Genomic DNA, 25,658 nt, shown 5'->3' on the forward strand with positions numbered 1-25,658 from the left:
TTAACTGGTGCCTCTAATCGCCGAAAAACGATGAGGACTTTAAAACTTAACTGGTGCCTCTAATCGCCGAAAAACGATGAGGACTTTAAAACTTTTTTAGAAAGCACGCGATATACATATTTTCTTGCCTTAGATCATGTACAAATGACAAGGTCTTTCTTCAAACTTTCGAAAATAGCACACATGCAATTTGGAAACACCTTATACTTCGAAAACTCTTCTTTTATTGGGCGGCCTCATTAAAAACCCTCCTTAGGGAAAAAAGAGTGCCCCCTTGAAACTGTTTTAACAGAGACATTGCAATATAACATTTGTGTTTGTCTTTACTTACAAAGCTCTTAGCTATAGTACAACTTCAGGTGTGTGGCGTTCCAGGTACGAGGGATCGCCCCTCCTTCCAGCGTCTCTAAGCGGTAGGCTCCGTTCCCGAGTGCCTCGGTTATTCTGAACGGTCCAGTCCACTTGGGTGATAGTTTATTCTCCATCTCGTACTGGTGGGCCTTCCTCATCACCAGATCGCCGTCTCTAAACTGCCTTGGCATCACCTTAGAATTGTACCTTCGCTCGACCCTTCTTTTCACCGCCTCAGCCTTCAGCCTTGCCTCCTCCCTGACTTCATCCAGCAGATCCAGGTTCAGCCTTCTCTCTTCATTCGAGTCTTCCTCTACGAAGTTCTGGAATCTCGGCGAGCTTTCCTGGATCTCCACCGGAATCATGGCGTCACACCCATAGACCAAGCTAAACGGGGTCTCATGGGTTCCGGACTGCTCGGTGGTGTGGTACGCCCAGACTATACGGGGCACCTTCTCAGCCCAACTTCCCTTGGCTTTCTCAAGCCTTCTCTTCAAACCTCTCAACAACACCCGATTAGCTGATTCCACCTGGCCATTCGTCTGAGGGTGCTCGACGGATGCAAACACTTGCTGAATTCCAACCCCTTCACAAAGCTTCTTCAACAGGTGGCTTGCAAACTGAGTCCCATTATCTGACACCAGGCGCTTAGGCACTCCAAACCGGCACACGATGTTCTTCCATACAAAGCCTTCGATCTTGTGTGCGGTGATCTGGGCCACTGGTTCTGCTTCAATCCACTTGGTGAAGTACTCAATCGCCACTACCAAGTACTTCATCTGCCTGATCGCCAGTGGAAAAGGTCCCAGGATGTCGATTCCCCAAGTATGAAACGGCCAAGGGCTATAGATCGACTTCAACTCCTCGGGAGGTGCCTTATGCCAATCGGCGTGCTGCTGGCACTGTTTACAGCATTGGGCATACTTCTTGCAATCTTCTCTCATGGATGGCCAATAGTAGCCTGCACGGAGAGTCCTCGCGGCCAGAGCTCGACCCCCGACGTGACTTCCACATATTCCTTCGTGGAGCTCTGCCATAATTCTCGTGCACTTCTCGCCGTGTATACATTCCAGGAGTGGGTGAGTGAATCCAAACCTGTACAGATCACCATCAATCAATGTATACTTGCTGGAATTTTTCTTTACCTTCCTAGCTTCTGCTGGATCTAGCGGGAGGAGGCCATCTGCCAGGCACCGCTTGTACTGCGTTATCCAAGTGTCTGGCTCATTGGTGGCGCAGACCTGCATCACGTCCACCTTCTCTCCTCGACAAGCTCTAACTTTCGGCGATCTCAGAGTTTCTTGCGTCAAAGACTTGTGGCTTCTCGCTGCTCTCTCCGTCGACCTGCTTATCTGAAGGACCAGGTGATCTGCTACAAATGCCCTCGGCGTCTTCAGAGTTTCTTGAATCACTGTCCTCTGCCTACCCCCCTTGCCTGAACTGGCGAGCTTAGCAAGCAAGTCAGCTCGGGCATTCTGTTCTCGGGGCACATGTACCACTTCAAAAGAGGCAAAGGAACTCTTCAATTCCTGCACATACGCCAAGTAAGCCGTCATTTGTGGATCTTTAGCCTGGAACTCGCCTGTTACTTGCCCTGTGACTAGCAGCGAGTCACTCTTAGCCATCAACACTCTGGCTCCCATTTCCTTAGCCAGCAGAATCCCGGCGATCAGCGCCTCATACTCTGCTTGATTGTTGCTGGCTTTGAAGGCGAATCTCAACGATTGTTCGATCAGCACGCCGTTGGGTCCTTCCAATATTACTCCAGCACCGCTACCCTGCTGGTTCGATGATCCATCCACCGAGAGTACCCAACGGAAGTCGTCACCTTCAACCCGCGTTGCCTCTGATGAGAGCTCGACTACAAAATCTGCAAAGATTTGCCCCTTGATCGGGCCTCGGGGCTCATATTTAATGTCAAATTCTGACAACTCCACTGCCCACTTCACCATTCTTCCCGCAACGTCAGGTTTCTTCAAGACCTTCTGGATGGGCAGGTCAGTCATCACCAGTATTGTGAAGCTGTGGAAGTAGTGGCGCAACCTCCTCGCCGAAAACACCACAGCTAGCGCAGCCTTTTCCAGGGCCTGATATCTCGTTTCTGGGCCCTGCAACACCTTGCTCACAAAATAAATAGGCTTCTAAGCCTGATCCTGGTCCTGGGCGAGCACCGCACTCACCGCCCTCTCAGTCACCGCGAAATACAACCTGAGAGGGATTCCCGCCAGTGGTTTGCACAGAACCGGCGGGCTCGCCAGATATTCCTTCAGCTTGACGAAAGCCTCCTCGCATTCTTTCGTCCAAGCGAACTTGTTATTGCGCCGCAGACATTGGAAATAGGGATGTCCCTTTTCTCCACTTGCTGACACGAAGCGAGATAGGGCTGCCATCCGACCCGTCAGCTGCTGGACTTCTTTCACTGTAGCAGGGCTTCTCATCGCCAAGATGGCGGCACACTTGTCCGGGTTGGCTTCTATTCCTCTTTCAGTCAAGAGAAAACCCAAAAATTTTCCAGCCTCCACGCCGAAAATGCATTTCTCCGGGTTGAGCTTCAACTTGAACTTGGCGATCGTCGTGAACAATTCTTCCAAGTCTGCAACGTGCTTGCTTTTCTCCTGCGAGGTCACGACCATGTCATCGACGTAAGCTTGCACGTTCCTTCCCAGCATCGGTGCAAGTACTCGATCCATCAGCCTCTGGTACGTGGCCCCCGCGTTCTTCAGCCCAAACGGCATCACCTTATAGCAGTAGCACGACCTCTCCGTCATGAAGGCTGTTTTCTCTTCATCCATGGGATGCATCTTGATCTGATTATAGCCCGAGAAGGCATCCAGGAAACTCAGCAGTTTGCACCCTGCAGCACTATCAACCAGGGCATCAATGCTTGGTAAAGGATACGAATCCTTTGGGCAAGCCTTATTCAGATCGGTGAAATCGACGCACATGCGTCATTTCCCGTTGCTCTTCTTCACCAGTACGACGTTCGCCAACCATTCAGGGTACTGGACTTCCCTGATGTGGCCTGCAGCGAGGAGTTTCTGGGTCTCGTCCTTGATCGCCTGCCTCCTCTCTTCATTAAATTTCCTCCTTCTTTGTCGCACCGGTCTCACCATGTTGTCCATCGCCAGATGATGGCACAAGAAGTCGGGATCAATCCCGGGCATGTCCGCAGCGGACCAGGCAAACGCATCCAGATGCCGTTCAATCACCTTGGCGATCTGGTCCTGGAGATCGACCTCCAGAGATCTTCCGAGCTTGAAAACTTTCCCCCCGATCTCCTTCTCGAGCCACTGCTCGACGGGTTTGGGCCTGGATTCTCTGGCGATCACCGCCTTGGCGATCCCCAGTTCCCTTGCTCCCTCAGGGCGATTCCGCGCCTCTTCTTCCTCCAGGCCAGCATTCCTCTCCCCCAGCTCAGCATCTACCATCTCTACGTCCCTTCCGGCGGCCTCCTCTATTACCGGCGGTCTGGGCTTCACACCGGGAGGCGGGGTGGTCTATACATAGCTCACTGATCTTTTATTTTTCAGGCTATTTTCATAGCACTTTTTCGCTTCTTTCTGATCAGACTTTATCGTGATCACCACCCCTTCCATGGACGGCAGCTTCACCTTCATGTGCCGAGTCGATGGAATTGCGCCTATCCTGTTAAGAGTGGGCCTTCCCAACAGGATGTTATATGCTGAAGGGGCGTTTACGATGAGGTACTTGATTTTCTCCGTCCTCGACCCAGCCTCATCGGTAAACGTGGTTCTCAGCTCAATGTACCCCCTGACCTCCACCTGGTCGCCAGCGAACCCATACAAGCACCCTCAATAGGGCCTTAGCTGGTCAAGGGGCAATTCCAGCTGCGTGAAAGTCGGCCAGAACATCACGTCTGCCGAGCTTCCTTGGTCCACCAGAACTCTGTGGACCTTCCTCCCTGCTGTAACCAACGAAATAACTATGGGATCGTTGTCATGAGGCACAACGTCCCGAAGATCCTGCTTGGTGAACGTAATGTCCACTTCCGGCGAGTGATCTTCAAACATGTCCACTGTCATCACCGATCGCGCATACTTTTTCCTCTGCGATGCGGTGCATCCACCACCTGAGAAACCCCCTGCAATGGTGTGGATCTCCCCGTGGATAGGCATCTCGTGTTGCTGGGCTTCTCCACCTGCTGGCTGGGAACTCGACGCTCCCCCCGTCCTTCTATCCAGCAGATAGTCATTTAGGAACCCGCTCTTAACCAGATCGTCGAGCTGGTATCCTAAAGACAAACACGAGTCCAGGTTATGGCCAAAGCACTGGTGAAACTCGCACCAAACGTCCGGCTTTGACCCCAGCACCTTGTCGCCCACCTTCTCGGGCGCCTTCAACCTAGCAGATATGTTAGGGATAGCGATCAGGTCCGCTAGTCCCATGACGAATTTGTGCTTAGGCGGGCGATTGTATTCCCGGCGTGCTGGTTGTTGGCGTGCTGGCGGTTGGCGCGCTTGGCTTCTTCCCTTATTTCTCCTATCGTAAGGATAGCGAGTCCTTTGGTCTTTTCTGGCCGCCGCTGCCGTCTCCAGCACCCTCTGTGGCTGGATCCTGGTCTGGGCGCGTGGCCTGGCGGGAGCCACGCTGCCTCTCTTCTCGGCGACTTCGCTCTCGTCGGCGATGTGGGCCACCGCAAATCGCCTGACCTCAGCAAACGTCGCTGGATGAGCCCTGATCAAGGCCTCGCAGAATGGCCCTGGCTGCACGCCCTTCTTGAAGGCATAGACCAGCATTTCTTCATCCTTGGCTGGCGACCTGACCATCTGTGCGCCGAAGCGATTGAGGTAGTCTCTGAGGGACTCCCCATGGTACTGCCTTATATCAAACAGATCATAGGACACCCTGGGCGGTGCCTTGTTCACAATATACTGCTCGACAAAGATTTTCGAGAATTGTTGAAAATTAGTTATGTGGCCATTAGGCAGGCTCACAAACCACTCCATCGCCGTTCCCTGGAGCGTGCTCACGAACATCTTGCAGTAGACGGCGTCCGACCCTCCTGACAGCATCATCCGTGTGTGGAACGTGGTCAGATGAGCCTCTGGATCCTCCACGCCAGTAAAAACAGCTTTAACCGGAACCACGCTCGTGGGAATTGGCGTGTCGGTAATCGCCTGAATGAAAGGCATTGGGAAAACACGAGGTGGCGTCGACGGTGCCACCTCTTCAGCTGAAGAACGACCCTGCTGCTCCTGAAGAGCTCGACGCAGCTCCTCAGCTACCTTGCTGAGCTCCTCGTTCCTGGCGCGAGAGGCGACCAGGTCTTCATGTATCCTTGCCTGCTCCACGCGCGAGGCTTCCACAGTCGCCTGCAACGAGCGCATCATTTCTGCCATCTGCGCCATGGTCATGGCGGCGTCGCCTTCAGTTGCGACGGGAGCCACGGGACTGGAACGATTGCTTCTCATCTTTCTCATTAACTTCAGCGAGCCACAGAAATACGGCAAATAACACTTCAACCACGAACGAATCAGCGATCGATCGGAGAAGACTCAAGAAACTGTGCAAGAACCCAAGAACACCGCAAACCTTCGCAGAAAACCACCAAAGAACTCGAACTTCCACCAGACAGATTGCGCGCAAGCAACAAAAGACCTCACTCCACCGATTGAAAGACAAACGAACGGCACAAAACACAAACTCACCGAACGAAACTCAAAGAAACTGCAAACGACGGTTGCACCAGCACACAACCGCGCAGAAAACCTCGAAAACTTCCACGAACTCACACTGTGGATGGGAGCACGTTTTACACGGCCCCACGGTGGGCGCCTGATGATCCTGCCTGTTGACCGGAGCGCTGGAGAATGCCTCGTCAAAGGATCGACGTGCGCGCCGCTTCTCACTTCCGTTCCTCCTCTGGATCTATCTCAAGAACCTGCAAAGAAACGACACGGCGCCGCTGCAGCCGATCGCACTCCGACGCTCAAGTCAGCGACGGTATCACCAAATACTAAGAACTGGAACCGTGCAAACTCTCTCTCACAAACAGCTCTGTCACTCGCAAGCGTAAAGTGTATGAACTGAACGTGCGTACCTTAGAAAATCTGTTAAGAACTCTTATATACCTGGTGGTTTTCTCTCTCCTGGCAGTTACAGAATTGGACACGTGGCTCGCATCCAACTGTACACGTGCCATCATCCGGAGGCTCCCTGACTTGGCGCTGTTTCTACTCTCATTTTGGCTAAGTTACCTATGCATGGTACTGCCCAGTGCATAGCTAACTCAGGAGTGCGATCTCTACTGAAACTGGCGAGTTCGGGCCTTCATACACCTTCCCTGTGGTCTCGCCGGCCGCCCTCATAATATGCTTCTCTTTCATCTTTGGCGATGTGCTTGTTCTGGCGATCTCCGACTGCCTGGTCGCCTGAGTCTACATCTGGCGACTTCACCTTTCAACCTGGCGATCGCCTATTCTGGTAAACTGGAAATCGGAACACGCCAACTTAACAATCGGCGACCACACGTGCCTCCCGACTTCCTTCCCATCTGCCAACCTGGCGCCTTGTCAACACGCCTATACTGTAGCAGGATGCCACGTCATCACACCCGTCCACCAGGGCGGTACAAGATTTGATTCTGAAATTTGATATGCAAGATATTCACGATCTTAGCTAAAATCTGGCTTTGGAATCACTCAAAACGCATGAACCATTTTTTTTTAATAAATTTTTCAATTTCAGTGTTCAGTTACGCCAGCTGTAGCGCCTCAGATTTGCACACATATTTGACTCTTTTCAGCTAATTATTTTTTTGTCTTTTCTGTAACACTTCAAACTTGCATATTCCAGAGAATCAAAATTTTCCTAGAGTGAAAATATTTTTCTAGAACAAAAAAATCAGCACAGAGAATGTGAAACAGGGGATTCTAGAAAAACTGAAAAAAACAGCAAGATACCAAAATTTAAACACAATGGAATTGAGAAAAGGAATTTGTGTAAGATCTAAACACAAATAGGAACTCAAACTAAAATTAAAAAGGCACCAAAAGATCAAATGAACAGCAGATTCAAAGCAAAAGCATATACCCAAAATCAAGAAACAATCAAGCCAATCAAAGGACTACTATGAATTGATAACATTGTGGATGAACATGACTTGACAAAACATATATGGATTCAGAAATTAAAGACTCAAAGAGCATAATATGAACCAAATTAAAAGTTCAATAAAGACTCAAAAACCTAAAAGAAAACAGCAACTCAAAGGTGTATGGAATCCTATCACAATTTGCACAAGAAATTGTTCAAGATCAATTGAACAAAGTGCACCAGTTGGATCTTCCAAATAGCACACCAAAACAAATTAAAATATAAAAAACAGCAGGACAATTATGGAAATAAGATGAACAACATGAAATAAAGAAGAACTAAAAATGAAAAGACCAAGAACAACTCATCTTGAAGAACCTAAGCTCATGATACCAAATGATGGCAAATTTCATGAAGGTCTTCTTGAATCATGTAAGAGATGGTGCGGAAGCAATGGATGAGTGTGTGCAAGATCCTCCTAAGAGTGATGTTGATCTTGAAGGTGCATGATATGTATGAACAATGGGATGTTCGGCCAGCCCAAGGAAAGGTGAAGGATGTGAAGTTTAGAGCCTAGAGTTCTAGGAAGAAGCAAAGCTTGGCACAAAATGGCAGCATAACTTTACTCATAATAAACTTGAAAATACAAGGTGCAGGCTCCTCTTTTTATAGGCTAAAGAGGACCATAATGCAACCCTAATGCTAATCAAAATGAAATGCAAATTTACATCACATGGAGCACATGGCCATGTGGAGAATCCTTCTAGAAAGTGACCAAATCTTTAGCAAATCTAGGTCAAGTCTCATGGAATCAAGTTTATGCTATTTACACCACAACTAATACTAAGCTACCCCTAATGGGCCTTCATGTAGCATAAACAAATCTGCATGGATTCGCTTGGCCATGGGCTTAGCAATTTGGTCCTAGACGCTCCTTTCATTGGCCTAGACGCTCTCCACCTTGGGCTACACGCTCCTCCCCTTTGGCCTAGACGCTCCTCCCTTAGCCCTAGACGCTCTTGGTTTGGTTTTGGATGCTCATGTCTTGGCTTTTGTCTTTCTTGTGAAGTTGTGCTTGGCCCTCTTCCATCAGAGCCCACTTAGGAATCTTGCTATGTTGGTTTCTTCTTCCTCTCTAATACATGATTTCATCATGTAAAGCTCCATTTTCTGCCTATACTCTTCTACACTCATATTTTTTTGTTGGAGTCTTTGGAGCTTGTCCATTAACTCCCTATGGTAGTAGGAGGGTATATGGCGACGTCTTAGGGCTCCCCTAAGGTCATTCCAATATTCAATGGGAGGTTCCCTATGAAGACGTCTATCTCTCTCTAGAGAGGTCCACCAATACATGGCATTTCCTTGAAAGCTAAGGGTAGCTCAGGGCACTTTCCTTTCTTCACTCAGCCTACGGCAAGCAAAGAGTTGTTCTACCTTCATCTCCCAATCTAGTTATACTTCTACGTTTTCTTTACCATAGAAGTGAGGTAGGTCTACCCTAACCTCCCTTGGGCTTTCTTGCTCTCTTTGACTATTTCTTCTAGGGGGTGGTTGGCAGTAATCATTGATTCTAAGGCTTTCCTCCCCTAGAGACTCATTATCTTTGGAGTGAGATGCATGAGTATGTGATTTTTTTGAATTTTGAGACTTCTCTTCCTTTGCTCTAGTCAATTCATTGATTTTAGACTCATTCTCCAATTATCTATATGAAATTAATTGAACGTCCTTTGCAAGTTGTTTCAAAAGAGATTTTATGGACTTCACATCACTTTCAATAGACTTTGAGGAGTGAGAAGACATGACTAGTGTTGAACCTTGTGATGTTCAAGTTTTGAAGAATCCAAATCCTTTGAAGGATGTTGAAGCCTCTGCTTTGCTTGATGTTGCTGTGCTGGTTTAAGCCTTGTTCTGGGGTAGTTTATATGTTGTAATCCACCCTTTGATTAAATCTCAAGTATTAGCATTCTCAATCTTTATGAAAGTAAAATGTTTTTCAAACTAAGTTGAAACAACCGATTGTTTTGTCGAAACAACCGATTGTTTTGTCGAAACAACCGATTGTTTATACTTAGGCGTTTTGAGAAAAAGATTGAAAACTGTTTTTGAATGGTTGAACTATTAAGTACCAAAACAACCGATTGATTCGAGGAAACAACCGATTGTTTGTTTTGGGACCATAACAGAAAAACTGTTTTTTGTTTGACTAAGCTTTAAATGTTTTAACTGTTTACGCTCCAATCATTAAATGTTTTGACCAATCTTTTAATGCAATTTAAGAGTTTGTTAAGATTTTATAACAAACTACATCTTTGAATAAATTCAGAAAAACAGATTTGAGAATTAAGAATCTTTTGACAAAGTTTTTCTAAAGAGTTTTTCAAAGAGCTGAGATTGCTGAGAGTTTGTGGTTGATCAAGGTGTTGGAATAGGATTCTACTTGTATTGATTTCAGATATTCATTTGTAACAAGTGTAATCTTTGTACTTTGTTGAACAATTTGTTTCTGTGTTTGCTGAGATTGGCTGTGTGTTCTTGAGGTGTTCAAGATCAGCAATCTTAGTGTTGGCCAAAGAGAGTGTGTTTCTTGAGGTGTTCAAGGTCATTCTCTTGGTTGTTGTGTAAGTGATCAAGGTGTGGTTGCTTAGTGGATTTCCTCAGGGTTTCTAAGAAGACTGGATGTAGCTCTGGTTTGGAGTGAACTAGTATAAACAACTGTGTACAATCTCTCTATCTCTAACTCTTTAATTTCAGTTTATTTGTTGTTTGCTGGTATAAACAACCGATTGTTTCTACGAAACAACCGATTGTTTTTCTGGTATTACAGCTTTTGCTTGCTGTTTTGGCTAACTGAATTGTTGAATCAATTGGTTACTGAGATAAATGCATTCTAGTTTTGAAAAGTTTGCGAAAACCCTCTTTAAACAATTTAGCCCCCCTCTAGTTTAAAACCATCTTTTCTAACAAGAACTTTGTGTATAGAAATGCTTTATGATCCTGCCTGTTGACCGGAACGCTGGAAACTGCCTCGTCAAAGGATCGACGTGCGCACCGCTTCGAACCTCCGTTCCTCTTCGAGATCCACCTCAAGAACCTGCAAAGAAACAGAGCGGCGCCGCTGCGGCCGATCGCACTCCAACGCTCAAGTCAGTGACGGTATCACCAAATACTAAGAGAACAAGAACCGTGCAAATCCTCTCTCACAGTCAACTCTTCAACTCGCAAGCGTAAAGAGTATAAACTGAACGTGCGTACCTCAGAAAGTTTGTTGATAACTCTTATATACCTGGCTGTTTTCTCTCTCCTGGCAGTTACAGACCTGGACACGTGGCTCGCATCCAGTCGTACACGTGCCATCATCTGGAGCCTCCTTGACTTGGCGCTGCTTCTACTCTCATTTTGGCTAAGTTACTTATGCATGGTACTACCCAGTGCATAGCTAACTTGGGAATGCGATCTCTACTGGAACTGGCGAGTTAGGGTGTCCTCATACACCTTCCCTGTGGTCTCGCCGGCCGCCTTCATAATCTGCTTCTCCTTCATCTTTGGCGATGTGCTTGCTCTGGCGATCTCCGATGATTAGGTCGCCTGAAACTACATCTGGCGACTTCATCTTTAACCTGGTGATCGCTGATTCTGGTAAGCTGGAGATCGGATCACGCCAATTTAACAACTGGCGACTACACGAGCCCCCGACTTCCTTCCCTCTTGCCAACCTGGCGCCTTGCCAACACGCCTATACTGTAGCAGGGTGCCACGTCATCACTCCCGACCACCAGGGCGGTACACAAGCCCCCCAGTCTTAAGCGAAGACTTGTCTAGCGAAAAGACTGAAAAAGTCACGTCAACACCGGTCTACGTGGCACTGACGCAGAATTCCAAGCGGTTGTACCTTCTGCTGCTCTGACGCTCCACCAAACCCCTCACTCATCGTTCGACGCGTGGCTTCATCAACGGCTCTCTTCAGTTGCCGTTTGCGCTTCCTAATCCCATTTCGAAAAAACCCTTAAACCCATTTTCACTCAACACTGTTCCATCACTTTCCCTCGCATTCACGAACGCTCTAACTTCCTTCTGCGAAAAACTCTCAGCGCTCTCCAGCATTCTGAATCACCATCAACCTTCATCGTCTTCCTGATCATCAAAAGGTACCTACTTTCCTTCTTCTGCTGGTTTTCCTTGCATTTTAACCGATTCGCATCATCCTATAACTGCCTGGTGCATACGCTGTGGGTTGTTTTTCCATTTCTCCTTCTGCGTAACTTAGGGCTTCGTCAATCGTCGCAACGAACCTATATTCGTTCGTTTTTCACCTTCCTTCTATGATCGAGTCAGCCTCTGTAACCCCTGATCATTTTTCCTTTCTTCTTCCTTTGCAGCTGCTACCATGACTCGCACAAAGATCACCCCGAATCCTCCTTCTTCATCACGAAACCTCCCTTCACAAGCACACGACCCACCACGAGTTCGTGGCGCTTCATCTTCGCAGGCTGAGAGGCCTGCGTCTTTCCGTCCTGTCCTGGCCCAGGCGACTCCACCTATCGCTGGAGGAGCCCCCGTTCCCCTGCCAGACTTCAAAACTTTGTATCCCTGGGCCAACTCGACCCTTCTGAGGGAGACATCCTCTGTGAACACTGCGGGAGCAGTTTTGCGGCTGACTAAGGGGGACGAGATTCATCAATCGTTTCACAAGGAGCACGACGAGAAGATGATGGTGCTGCCTTGCCCCCCCGATCTGCCTGTTTGTGCTGATGACAAAGTAAGCGCCGACGGGCCCTTCTGCTTTGTCTATACGACTTTATTCAAGAAGGTCAAGCTCAAGTTCCCTTTCACCCGATTCGAGAGGGAACTTCTTACCGAGCTCAACATTGCTGCCGCCCAGCTCCACCCCAACAGCTGGGCGTTTGTTCGAGCTTTTCAAGTGATGTGCGACCACCTGGGGTTGCCCGCATCGGTGGACGTGTTCCTATTCCTCTTCGAAGCCAAGCACCCAGGAGACCGCCTGTGGGTCAGCTTGAACGCGATTGCTGGGAGGTCCATCTTTGCTATCTTCCAGCAATCCTACAAGGACTGGAAGGGGAAGTTCGTCCAAGTGCGCACGAATGACAAGGACGCCTCCCTTCTCGACGGCTTCCCCTTGTACTGGGTGGACAAGGGGAAGAAAGAGTCCAAGAGCTGTTTCAGGAGACCTAGAAGTCCTGACAGCATGGGAGCATTGGACAGAGATCTCTGTCTCTTCTGGAAGAGGGTGGCAGACGCCAACATTACTTTCCTTACCACCACCTTGATCTGCTTCGAATTCTACGAAGACCAGCTAGAAATTCGAATAGGTTAGGACATTAAAAACTATTGTTTAAATACTGCTTCTGTTTAACTGTTTCTGGGCGTCTTGCGCGTTATGCGCAAAACTTTGGTTTTATCTTTCCTGCACATATCATCTGCTTGTGTACTACCTTATGCACTTATTTTTTCCTTGAGTTGACCCATGCATTTTCGTTCCATGCAGACAACATGTTGGGCAAAGGCATGCTCGCCCGAAACCATGGGTTGGCGACGGGTTCGCAAACGGTGCCCAACTCGGTGGTGGAGACAGCCATCGTCCAAGGGCGATCACCTCCCAAGGAACCTACCCAACGCAAGAAATTTGTCCTCAAGAGACCTAAAAGGAAAGCCCCTCAGGTGATCCACGAGGAGGAGGAAGAAGATGACGAAGCCACCGAAGACGGTTTGGTCTCAAAGAGGAAGAGGGTGGCACCTTCTTCACCGCCTGCTCCCCCTCCTCTTCCAACATCCACACCTCCATCGACGCCTGCTCCTCCTCCATCATCGCCACCCCCACCGGCTCCTGCCTCACCAGTCCAAGCGGTCCCACTGGCCACTGCGCCACCTGCAGCTGAGGCCCAAGAGCCAAACTTCCTGGAGGACCCCCCAAGCGCTTCTACACCATATGTGTCAGCTGGAAGGGGTCCCCCTTCAAACGCTTCAGCTGCAGAAGATGCTCCAATCGGGGATGAGGTTGCTCATACCTCTCCGATTCTGATCACCGAATCCTCGATTCCGTCGCCACGCCGAGAAGCAACTACTGAAGAACCCGCTAAGGAAGGTGGCGACGAGAACCCACAACAGGCCCACCTGGTGCCTCTCCAAGCAGCAAACCTCCCTTTGGAGGTCACAAGGATGTGGGAGCCTCTAACTGCCAAGCTGAAGACCATAGCAGAGGATATCCCGGCGATCATAACCAGGGTTGTGGAGGGCTCAACCAGGAGGCTCCAAGACGACCTCTTCAACCTCAAAACCGAAAACAGCACCATGAGGGTCGAGGTGGAGAAGGTGTCTTTCAGCCTGACGCTCGCAGAAATCGAACACTCCCGAGTGGAGGATGCAATGAACACCGAGCTCGGGGTGGCGCGCAAGGAGGCCACTGACCTTCGCCACAAGGTGCATCAACTTGCCCAAGAGAAGGTCGAACTGGAGAGCAAGATTGTGCCTCTTCGCGCCAGGGCGGTTGACCTGGAGGCTCTCATGAAAGCTGACGCCGCTAAGGTGCAAAAATTGGAGCAGAGGTCGATCGACCGAGAGAAATTACTTGGGCAAGTGGAAAAGGCGAGGGACGACGCCATAGCTGATCTTGCCGAGGCCAACAAAGAGAAGGGAGAGGTGGCTGCTGAATTGGCCCAAGCGCAAGCGGAATCCAAGAAGGTTACTGAAGACCTTCTCCAGGCTCAAGAGACCAACAAACAACTCAAAAAACAGGTTGAAGAGCTGGAGCAACAGAATAAAGAGCTGAAAGAGGAAACTGAAGACCTCAAGAAGCGGATTGAGGAACTTCATAGGCAAATTGAAGAACTCAAGCTAAACTCTGCTCAAATTCTGGCTGCTGGATTCGAAGCTGCGCGGGAAGAATTTGCTTGCCTATTCCCCGACCTGGATCTCAGCATGGTGTCGCTGAACAATGAAGTGGTGGATGGAAAAGTCGTTCCTGCTGAAGACTAATCAATTCTTCTTCATCTGCTACCTCTTGTGCTTTCCCTTGTATTATAACTTGTAATAAACATTTATGTCCCCTCGTATATATGCTCTAAACTGTTATTCATTGCTATCTGTTAATGACAAAGGTTTGCGCTTTTCCCTTTATAACTTCTTCACTCGCTTCAACTTTCCTTGCTTGTTTAATTTCAAAGAAATGACTTAGGAAAACGGTAGGTACAACCTTTGACTTAACCGCTTCGGATCACTTCAGCCCTAAGCAACAAACACTTAACAATTCGTAACCTTAAGGCAATTAACCTTATCGTAAAAATATCCTTCAAGCAACGAACTGCAACTCAGTTGCTGGCTTAAACATGCTCCACTCGACCTGCTTCATCAACAGGTCTTTTAACCTTCTCGCCGCTGTTTGAACTCTTCCCGATCGCCAATTGGTGACATCAGCTTCTTTCTAGCCTCATGCTTTGGCCATTGTTTCTTTGCATGGGGGCAGAGACGCCTTTTGGGATCTTTCTTTACCTGCCTGAACTTCAGAACAAAGACCGGTTGACGAGGCGTTCTCTTCGAACCTACCTTAGCCACCTTGCAAACTTCTTCCACCCTCTGCACCGTACCTGAACTCGTTCGAGACGAGAAGGATTTTATCTTGCCTAAGCTCGCATGTAGGCGAGAAGGTCTTTAACTCGCCTGAACTCGCTCATCGGCGAGAAGGTCTTTAACTCGCCTGAACTCGCTCATCGGCGAGAAGGTCTTTATCTTGCCTGAACTCGCTCATCGGCGAGAAGGTCTTTATCTTGCCTGAACTCGCTCATCGGCGAGAAGGTCTTTATCTCGCCTCTACATTGCCCCAGGGGTTACATCTTCTCGCCCCCAGAAACACGGAGGACTTTTTACTGGCGCCTCTACATTGCCCCAGGGGTTACATCTTCTCGCCCCCAGAAACACGGAGGACTTTTCACTGGTGCCTCTACATTGCCCCAGGGGTTACATCTTCTCGCCCCCAGAAACACGGAGGACTTTTACTCTGGTGCCTCTACATTGCCCCAGGGGTTACATCTTCTCGCCCCCAGAAACACGGAGGACTTTTACTCTTCCTCGCCTGCACTCGCTCGACGGCGAAGAGGTCTTTATCTTGCCTCAGAACGCGCGAGGGCGTTGAGGTCTTTCATCTGGTGCCTTCGATCGCCGAAAGACGATGAGGACTTTAAAACTTTAACTGGTGCCTCCAATCGCCGAAAAACGATGAGGACTTAAAAACTTTAACTGGTGCCTCTAATCGCCGAAAAACGATGAGGACTTAAAAACTTTTTAGAAAGCATGCGATATATCTTTTCTTGCCTTAAATCACGTACAAGCGACAAGATCTTTCTTCAAAACTCTTGGAAAAAAGCAGACATGCAATCTGAAAACGCCTTAAAATTCGAAAACTCTTCTTTTATTGGGTGGCCTCATTAAAAACCCTCCTTAGGGAAAAAAGAATGCCCCCTTTCAAACTGTTTCATCAGAGACATTGTAATATGACTTTGTGTGATGTGATTCCAATAGCCACATAGAACAAGATTCTTGACATTTTTAGGAATCACCTTGAGCTGGAAAATATAGAGGCACTTTCTTAGAGTTGGATCATGGTTCTAAGTCAAGAACTCACCAATAACAAGTACCAAATCCCAAACTCATTTGGATGAACCAAATATTGTCAAATTGAATCAACAAAGGAATTTAAAAAGAGAAGACCGAACAGAATTAAAATCTAAATCAATTGTACCGAACAGAATTAAGAAACAAAACAGAATATAGGTGCTGGAAATTGGAAGAACCGAAACTAAAACAACTCAAAACACAAGGCAACATGAACAATTGAAGAAGAAGAAAGGAAGGAGAAGAGAATGCTCATGAAGATGGAGGAATGGTTGGATGATCACGCCACTAGAAGTATGGATGCTCCTGGATGAGTGTGCAAGCCGCCACTTGAGGAAACCATGGTCCTTCAAGATAAGACTAGAGTAGAAGGCTCAAAAGCTCTCCAAATGCTCACTCCAATTTTGAGTATAGTTTCTTTAGATAAATTCAAATCTGAATTTTACAAGGAAGGCACCTCTATTTATAGCCTAAGGTGCTAAAAAAGAAAGCTAAAACAATTCAAAATTCCCTCCCAAAACAAACTAGAACCGGCGCTTATTTGCAAAGCAAGGAAGGTGTGATCCTTTCCTTCACTTTGGCACCCCCTATTCTACTTCTACACCTATCTACTAATACACCCCCCTAAAGCTCCTAACTAAAGCCTAAAAGATGCTATAACAAAAGAGGTTTCTAAGGTTTCCCTCTAAGCACCTTCAACTAAAGACACTACAAAAAGAGAAAATAAATGTCCTCTAGCTCCCAAGGCTTTGAACATGCTTCTTGTAATCCTTTGAGGTGGACTTTGACCTCCATGGGCGTCCTCCATTTGTGCCTCCACCTCTTCTTGAGCTTGATGAGTGGCCTCCATGTTCTCTTGGGCTTGATCTCCATCATACTCCCCGAGTTGGAGAGAATTCGACCACGAATTCTGGAGACCTACAGAAAAAGGAGTTAGATCGCTGACATTAAAAGTATGACTACCTAAGAATGTATCAGGCATATCTAACTCATAAGCATTGTCATTAATCCTCTTGAGGACTTGGAAAGGTCCATCCCCTCGAGGCATTAGTTTGGACTTCCTTTGAGTAGGAAAACGATCCTTCCTCAAATGAAGCCAAACCCAATCGCCCTCATCAAACAACAATGCTTTTCTCCTTTTATTGGCAAGTTCAGCATACTTGCCAACCTTCTTCTCAATTCTCTTCTTGATGTCTTTATGCAAAGTTTTCACAAAAGAAGCCTTTTCATCCCCATCTTTGCACAAGACATCTTCAAGAAGGGGAATAGGAAGAAGATCAAGAGGTGTTAGGGGATTAAACCCATAGACTACCTCAAAAGGAGAATGAGAGGTGGTAGAATTTACTACTCGGTTATATGCAAACTCAACATGGGGTAGTAAATTCTCCCACACTCTAGGATTCCCCGAAATAAAGCATCTCAATAGTTGTCCCAAAGTTCTATTCACCACCTCGGTTTGACCATCAGTTTGTGGGTGGCAAGTGGTAGAAAATAAAAGCTTAGTTCCAAGCTTGCCCCACAAGGTCTTCCAAAAGTGACTCAAGAACTTAGGATCTCTATCGGACACTATAGACCTAGGAATCCCATGCAAGCGAACCACTTCTTGGAAGAAGAGGTTTGCAATGTGGCATGCATCATCCACTTTGTGGCAAGGAATAAAGTGAGCCATCTTTGAAAAACGATCCACTACCACAAAAATGGAGTCCTTTCCCTTTGATGTCTTGGGTAAGCCTAAGATGAAATCCATAGATATATCTACCCAAGGCATTGAAGGGATAGGAAGAGGAGTATAAAGACCATGGGGATGCATTTTAGATTTAGCTTTGCGGCAAGCTATGCATTTATCACACAAACTATGAACATGTTTATGCATATGAGGCCAAAAGAAATGTTCATGCAACACATCCAAAGTTTTAGCAACCCCAAAATGTCCCATTAAGCCCCCCTCATGAGCTTCTCTAACAAGAGATAATCTAATAGAGCATTGGGGAACACAAAGACGTTTTCCCTTAAAAAGAAAGCCATCTTGAATAAAAAAAGTCTTTGTGTCCTCCCTTAAGACACTCTTGATAGAGGAGAGAAAAATCAAGGTCATCATGATAAAGTTCCTTAATGTGATCAAAACCAAGATATTGAGAGGTTAAAAGATTTAGCAAGGTGTATCTTCTAGAAAGAGCATCCGCCACAATATTTATTTTGCCTTGCTTGTGTTTGATCACATAAGGAAATTGCTCAATGAATTCCACCCACTTAGCATGCCTCTTGTTAAGTTTGTTTTGGCTTTTCAAATATTTAAGAGATTCATGATCACTATGTATCACAAACTCTTTGGGAAAAAGATAGTGTTGCCAAGTAAACAAAGCCCTAACAAGTGCATATAATTCCTTATCATAGGTGGAATAGTTGAGATGACTTCCCTTCAATTTCTCACTAAAATAGGCTATGGGGTGGCCCTCTTGAAGGAGAACAGCCCCAATACCTATGCTTGAAGCATCACACTCAATCTCAAATGTCTTAGTGAAATTAGGAAGGGCCAAGATGGGAGCATTAGTCAATTTTTCTTTCAAAGTATCAAAAGCATTTTGTTGTGCTTCTCCCCAATGAAAGACCACATCCTTTTTCACTATGTCATTGAGTGGTGCGGCAATGGTACCAAAGTTTGGGACAAATCTTCTATAGAAAGAAGCAAGCCCATGAAAACTTCGGACCTCATTCAAAGATTTCGGTGTAGGCCAATTTTGAATGGCCACCACCTTTGTTTTGTCCACATGGACCCCTTTACAACTCACAACAAACCCTAGGAATTCTATATGATCAAGAGCAAACATACATTTAGCAAGGTTAGCATACAAATGTTCCTTCCTAAGGGTTTCCAAAACTTGCCTAACATGCAACCTATGGTCATTCAAAGATAAGCTATAAATGAGAATGTCATCAAAGTAAACCACAACAAACTTACCAATGAAAGGTCTAAGAACATGATGCATGAGGCGCATGAAGGTACTTGGTGCATTAGTTAAACCAAAAGGCATAACTAACCACTCATATAAACCAAAGTTGGTCTTAAAAGCCGTCTTCCATTCATCACCCGGTTTGATACGGATTTGATTGTAGCCGCTTTTAAGATCAATCTTTGAAAAGATTTTAGAACCATGTAATTCATCCAACAAATCATCTAGTCTAGGTATGGGATGCCTATACTTAATGGTTATGTTATTTATGGCCCTACAATCCGAACACATTCGCCATGTGCCATCCTTTTTTGGCACTAAGATGATAGGCATAGCACAAGGACTCATGCTATCTTGCACCCACCCTTTCTCAATCAAAGCCTCAACTTGTTGGCGAATTTCCTTGGTTTCACTTGGATTGGTCCTATATGCGGGACGATTTGGTAAAGAAGAGCCCGGTATCAAATCAATTTGGTGCTCAATCCCTCTCAAAGGTGGAAGTCCATTTGGAGGATCTTGAAACACATCTTTGAACTCCTCTACCAAATTTTCCAAGCAATGAGGACTATCAACAAGTGATTCTATGCTAAGAGTTCTAGGGATGGCTAAAAAAAGAGGATGATGAGCCACTAATTCCCTTTCAATGTCACGCCTAGACACAAGGAGTGTAGGCTTAGAACTCTTATCTTTTTTATCTTTTTTATCTTTTTCACTCTCCCTCTTTTTCTTCATGATAACTTGGTCCTCATGGACTTCTCTTGGAGAGAGGGATTTTAAAGTAACCTTGTGACCATGGAATTCAAAAGATAATTTGTTGGTAAAGCCATCATGTAAAACTTTTCTATCAAATTGCCAAGGCCTTCCCAAAAGAACATGAGTGGCTTCCATGGGCACAACATCACATAATACCTCATCTTTGTATTTTCCAATGGAGAAATGGATGAGGACTTGTTTATTAACAATTATTTCTCCTACTTCACTAAGCCATTGTAACTTGTAGGGCTTTGTATGAGAGATAGTAGGCAATCCAAGCTTATCTACCACTCTTGTACTAGCCACATTTGCACAACTACCCCCATCCACTATCAAGGAACAAATGTTGTTTTGAATAAGACATCTTGTATGGAAAATATTTTCCCTTTGACTTTCATCAAAAGGTTGTGAAACTTGTCCAAGAAGTCTTCTCACAACTAACAAGTCCCCTTCAAGTGGACATTCGCTCTCTTCCTCACTAGATGTATGAGAATGCAATGAATGCTTTGGAGAATCCGAATCATGCTCACTAACTACAATGCCCTCATGCATGTACATACTTCGTTTGGAAGGACAATTTGCAGCAATATGACCATAACCCATACATTTAAAGCATTTAGTGTTAGATGTTCTAGTGGGAGACTTAGGTCTAGAAGTTGATGGCTTAGATTCCTTGGGTTTGAAAGAAGAATCTTTGGAAGGATGTTTAGAAAAAGAAGTTTTGTTTCTCCAAGACTTGGAGTAGTATCCATCATTGGAAGCATTTTTAAAAGAGTTTTTCTTAGCAAGTTGGGCTTCCACCTTCATTGCAAGATGAACTAAAGAGCCCAATGATGAATACTCTTGTAACTCAACAATGTCTTGAATATCCTTCCTAAGACCACTCACAAACCTAGCAACCATGGCTTCTTCACTTTCTTCTAATTCAATTTTAAGCACAAGCGTCTCAAACTCCTTATAATATTCATCCACATTTAGCGTGCCTTGTTGAAACCGTTGGAGTCTCAACATGAGGTCTTTCCTAAAATGTGGGGGCACAAACCTAGCGCGCATATGATCCTTTAAAGAGTTCCAAGAGTCCACGGGAGGACCCTTGTGATAGATAATGTCCTTTACAATTCCATGCCACCATTTCATGGCATAATCACTAAACTCTAGGGTGGCTAGCTTGAGCTTATGCTCATCTTGGATCTCATGGATCTCAAAAATTTGTTCACACTTAGCCTCCCAATCTAAATACACATTTGGATCACTAGAACCATTAAAACAAGGTAGTTTGACCGAAGGAAGCTTGGACTTTGCATCATGGTAGAAGCCATTGCCGTAGTGAATTCTTTCCCCTTGGTGATGATGTCTTTGTCCATAGACTTGGGGTGGAGGTCTCCTTCTCCTATGCTCATCTTCACGGCCAACATCATTTGAAGAAGCTCTTGAAGATGGTCTATGAGAATGATGTCCATCATGGATAGAAGGAGATGGTCTAGTTTGTTGGACCTCCATCTTTTGCAATTTCTCCTCCAACCGTCTAATTGTTCTTTGAGCTTCATGTAATTCACCAATAATTGAAGCTTTGGAAGGAGAATTCTGCTTGTAGGATGCATCACTTGAAAATCCAGCCATTTGTAATTAAAAACAGCAAACACACAAAAACAGCAAACAAGTTAAAAATTAGCAAAAAAAACAGTGAGCTGTAATGAAACTGCCGAAGTGAACTTAAGGCTGAAAAAGATATCACTCTCAAAGAAATAATGTTCTTGCTCCAATCTGATCTTGAGGCCTTGGAATCCTCAAATGAAATATGTCAAAGCAAGCACACCAATCTTAAGAGCAAACCACCACAAAACCAAAGAAACAATAAAGACAAACAAGAAAAGGTATAAGCAAGGAAAAGGTAATTGCAAAAGGAATACTATATGTAAGACAAACTCAAAGAGTAAGAATGAAAGAAAATCAAGAAAATAAAGAACTCAATGAGAAAAGTAGGCACACAAAAGAATACCTAAGGAAAAGCACTAGAGTAGATGAAGAAAAACAAAAAATTTAGCTACTGGAAAAAAAAAAAAAATTATGCAAACTGTGTTTGATATTCACTGATTTAACTGGAACGTTGTAGAGCGAACTGGATTATGAAATTTATACCACAGAAACTTCAAGATGTTAACTCAATAATGGCACTGGAATCAATTAAAAACAGTAAGCCAATTGAGAGAAATAAATTTTTTAAAATCACTGCCAGATTACCGTATTTTTTTCGGCAGGAATGTACACTTTTTTTATTTTATTTATCATTTTTTGTGTACTTCATATTTTTGAATGATTCTTTTTTCTATTATTTTCTAACACTTTGAATATCTCAAATCCAGAATTTCAGAATTTTACAGTACGTAAATCAGTTGCAATAAGGAAAAACAGTAAGCACTTTTTTCAGAAACAGAGGAATCCTAATAGGAATAAAAAAACAGGATGATGAACTAGCAAAGACATAATAGAAAATGATGTATTGGAACTTGTATAGGTCTAGAATACAAGTATGAACTCAATTCTAAAAAGAAAATGCACAAAGGATCAACATCAATTCAGAAAATTATATGACACCAAAGCAAGAAACAATCAAAACAATAAAAGTACTACTAGAAGTAATGACAAATATGGAAAAACATGACTAAGACAAAACTTGACATGATTCAAAAATTAAAAGACACAACACAAATTGTAACAAGTGAAAGGAAGCTTAAGGTAAACTCTAGGAAGGATAATGCCATTCCAAAAGAGCAACCATACTCATAAGAATTATGAGTGCCATAAACCTTTCCACAAACACTTGGAGCAAAAGAAAAACAGCAACAATACTCAATTAAAATCCTAAAACAGAAACTTAAATTGCAAGAAAATTAAAGAGCTCTTGAAATAAAGTGCACACAACTCAACAATTAAACAAGAATGAACCTAAGACTCATGATACCACATGATGTGATTCCAATAGCCACATAGAACAAGATTCTTGACATTTTTAGGAATCACCTTGAGCTGGAAAATATAGAGGCACTTTCTTAGAGTTGGATCATGGTTCTAAGTCAAGAACTCACCAATAACAAGTACCAAATCCCAAACTCATTTGGATGAACCAAATATTGTCAAATTGAATCAACAAAGGAATTTAAAAATTGAAGACCGAACAGAATTAAAATCTAAATCAATTGTACCGAACAGAATTAAGAAACAAAACAGAATATAGGTGCTGGAAATTGGAAGAACCGAAACTAAAACAACTCAAAACACAAGGCAACATGAACAATTGAAGAAGAAGAAGGGAAGGAGAAGAGAATGCTCATGAAGATGGAGGAATGGTTGGATGATCACGCCACTAGAAGTATGGATGCTCCTAGATGAGTGTGCAAGCCGCCACTTGAGGAAACCATGGTCCTTCAAGATAAGACTAGAGTAGAAGGCTCAAAAGCTCTCCAAATGCTCACTCCAATTTTGAGTATAGTTTCTTTAGATAAATTCAAATCTGAATTTTACAAGGAAGGCACCTCTATTTATAGCCTAAGGTGCTGAAAAAGAAAGCTAAAACAATTCAAAATTCCCTCCCACCGGCGCTTATTTGCAAAGCAAGGAAGGTGTGATCCTTTCCTTCACTTTGGCACCCCCTATTCTACTTCTACACCTATCTACTAATACACCCCCCTAAAGCTCCTAACTAAAGCCTAAAAGATGCTATAACAAAAGAGGTTTCTAAGGTTTCCCTCTAAGCACCTTCAACTAAAGACACTACAAAAAGAGAAAATAAATGTCCTCTAGCTCCCAAGGCTTTGAACATGCTTCTTGTAATCCTTTGAGGTGGACTTTGACCTCCATGGGCGTCCTCCATTTGTGCCTCCACCTCTTCTTGAGCTTGATGAGTGGCCTCCATGTTCTCTTGGGCTTGATCTCCATCATTGTGTTTGTCTTTACTTACAAACCTCTTAACTATAGTACAACTTCAGGTGTGTGGCGTTCCAGGTGCGAGGAATCGCCCCTCCTTCCAGCGTCTCTAAGCGGTAGGCTCCGTTCTCGAGCGCCTCGGTTATTCTGAACGGTCCAGTCCACTTGGGTGACAGTTTATTCTCCATCTCGTACTGGTGGGCCTTCCTCATCACCAGATCGCCTTCTCTAAACTGCCTTGGCATCACCTTCGAGTTGTATCTTCGTTCGACCCTTCTCTTCACGGCTTCAGCCTTCAACCTCGCCTCTTCCCTGACTTCATCCAGTAGATCCAGGTTCAGCCTTCTCTCTTCATTCGAGTCTTCCTCTACGAAGTTCTGGAATCTCGGCGAGCTCTCCTGGATTTCCACCGGAATCATGGCATCACACCCATAGACCAAGCTGAACGGGGTCTCATGGGTTCCTGACTGCTCGGTGGTGTGGTACGCCCAGACTATACGGGGCACCTCCTCAGCCCAACTTCCCTTGGCTTTCTCAAGCCTTCTCTTCAAACCTCTCAACAACACCCGATTAGCTGACTCCACCTGGCTATTTGTCTGAGGGTGCTCGACGGATGCAAACACTTGTTGAATTCCCACCCCTTCGCAAAGCTTCTTCAACAGGTGGCTTGCAAACTGCGTCCCATTATCCGACACCAGGCGTTTAGGCACTCCAAACCGGCACACGATGTTCTTCCACACGAAACCTTCGATCTTGTGTGCGGTGATCTGGGCCACTGGTTCTGCTTCAATCCACTTGGTGAAATACTCAATCGCCACCACCAAGTACTTCATCTGCCTGACCGCCAGCGGGAAAGGTCCCAGGATGTCGATTCCCCAAGTATGAAACGGCCAAGGGCTATAGATCGACTTCAACTCCTCGGGAGGTGCCTTGTGCCAATCGGCGTGCTATTGGCATTGTTTGCAACACTGGGCATATTTCTTGCAATCTTCTCTCAGGGATGGCCAGTAGTATCCTGCCCGGAGAGTCCTCGCGACCAGAGCTCGACCCCCAACGTGGCTTCCGCATATACCCTCGTGGAGCTCTGCCATGATCCTCGTGCACTTCTCGCCGTGTACGCATTCCAGGAGTGGGTGAGTGAACCCAAACCTGTACAGATCGCCATCAATCAATGTGTACTTGCTGGAATTTTTCTTTACCTTCCTAGCTTCCGTCGGATCCAGCGGGAGAAGGCCATCTGCCAGGCACCGCTTGTACTGCGTTATCCAAGTGTCTGGCTCATGGGTAGCGCAGACCTGCATCACATTCACCTTCTCTCCTCGACATGCTCTAATTCTCGGCGATCTCAGAGTTTCTTGTGTCAAGGACTTATGGCTTCTCGCTGCTTTCTCCGTCGACTTGCTTATCTGAAGGACCAGGTGATCTGCTACAAATGCCCTTGGCGTCTTCAGAGTTTCTTGAATCACCGTCCTCTGCCTACCCCCCTTGCCTGAGCTGGCGAGCTTAGCAAGCAAGTCAGCTCGGGCATTCTGCTCTCTGGGCACATGTACTACTTCAAAGGAGGCAAAGGAACTCTTCAATTCCTGTACGTACGCCAAGTAAGCCGCCATTTGTGTGTCCTTAGCCTGGAACTCGCCTGTTACTTGCCCCGTGACTAGCAGCGAGTCACTCTTAGCCATCAGCACCCTAGCTCCCATCTCCTTGGCCAGCAGAATCCCGGCGATCAGCGCCTCATACTCTGCTTGATTGTTGCTGGCTTTGAAGGCGAACCTCAGAGATTGTTCGATCAGCACGCCGTTGGGTCCTTCCAATATGACTCCAGCACCGCTGCCCTGCTGGTTCGACGATCCATCCACCGAAAGTACCCAACGGAAATCGTCTCCTTCAACCCGCGTCGCCTCTGATGAGAGCTCAACCACGAAATCTGCAAAGATTTGCCCCTTGATCGGGCCTCGGGGCTCATATTTAATATCAAACTCTGACAACTCTACCGCCCACTTC

This window comes from Phaseolus vulgaris, chromosome 1 (genome assembly GCF_000499845.2).
Source record: "Phaseolus vulgaris cultivar G19833 chromosome 1, P. vulgaris v2.0, whole genome shotgun sequence".
NCBI lineage: Eukaryota > Viridiplantae > Streptophyta > Magnoliopsida > Fabales > Fabaceae > Phaseolus > Phaseolus vulgaris.